Raw genomic sequence first — 1,264 nt, 5'->3', positions numbered from 1 at the left:
TTCGCTCTTTAATTCATGCAATTTAAGATTCCGCAATTTCAATTTCTTGCCATTTACGTTTCCCGCCAATTTTACATTCCGCAATTATCATCTAAATCTTGATTCCGCTCAACTAGAACACACTTCTAATCCGAATTGCTCACTCAACCAATCCTTGTGGGATTCGACCTCACTCTATTGTGAGTTTTTACTTGACGATAACCGGTGCACTTGCCGGAAGGAATTTTTGCCGATCGTGCAATTTCCTAAAATCGTAGCATCAAGTTTTTGGCGCCGTTGCCGGGGAATGGTTTTCGATTGACAATTCTCAAATTGGAAGTTAACTAGATTGAGCATTTTTCTTGTTTTGTTAATTCAGTTCAAGTTACTTGTTGAATTTTAATTTCTGCACTCTGTTACTTGCTTTCTTTCTTTATGCCTTTAAATTCAAGCAACTAACTCAGTGACTCACTAACTATTTGAATTAATTCCTCAACTGCTCTAACCATACTCTTCCATTAACCAAGAGTATTTCACTTGTTTGTTGCCTGTGCTGTGTTCTTGTATGACAGGTAGGAGAGGAGAGACATCAACTCCTCCATATACCGAACCAGAGAGGACCCTTCATAAACTTAGAAGGGAAGCAAGAGGGAAGAAAGTACTGAGAGAAGAAGAATCTGAAGGAGAATCTGAGGACAATTTTGAGGAAGCTCTAGATCTCAACATGGATAGAAGTTCACAACCATGAGAGAGCTGATGGAAACAATGCCATTCCCGAGAGGAGGGTTCTTGGTTCATACATAAACCCAACCTCTAGGAATTGTGGTAGCAGCATTCAGAAACCACCCATTCAGACCAACAATTTTGAACTCAAACCACAACTAATATCACTGGTGGAGGATCATTGTTCATTTGGTGGAAGTGCTAATGAAGACCCAAACCAACATCTCACAAAATTCCTGAGAATTTACGACACTGTGAAGTCCAATGGAGTCCAAGAAGATGCCTATAAACTGCTCTTGTTCCATTTTCACTTAGGGACAAGGCAGCTAAGTGGCTGGAATCATTCCCAAGGGGGAGCCTAACAACCTGGGATGAGGTGGAAAGCAAGTTTCTGGCACGTTTCTACCCCCACAAAAGGTCAATAGGCTTCGATCAGAGGTTTAGACTTTTAGACAACAAGAGGGTGAAACTCTCTACGAGGCATGGGAGAGATTCAAGGATTTGACAAGGAAATGCCCACCAGACATGTTCCATGACTGGGTGCAATTGCATATTTTCTATG

At 41.2% G+C, this 1,264-nt stretch overlaps 1 non-coding gene across 1 annotated transcript; it reads right to left on the bottom strand.

Annotated features, from left to right (window-relative positions):
* Nucleotides 1–1,125: 1,125 nt before the first annotated feature.
* LOC127748112 (small nucleolar RNA R71) lies at nucleotides 1,126–1,229 on the bottom strand. Its single transcript, XR_008010055.1, has one exon. It is a non-coding gene; the product is annotated as a small nucleolar RNA R71 (small nucleolar RNA).
* Between the last annotated feature and the right edge of the window lie 35 nt (nucleotides 1,230–1,264).

The sequence above is a fragment of the Arachis duranensis genome, chromosome 5, assembly GCF_000817695.3.
Source record: "Arachis duranensis cultivar V14167 chromosome 5, aradu.V14167.gnm2.J7QH, whole genome shotgun sequence".
In the NCBI taxonomy this organism is placed as follows: domain Eukaryota; kingdom Viridiplantae; phylum Streptophyta; class Magnoliopsida; order Fabales; family Fabaceae; genus Arachis; species Arachis duranensis.
This window is presented reverse-complemented; position numbering and strand designations above follow the sequence as displayed.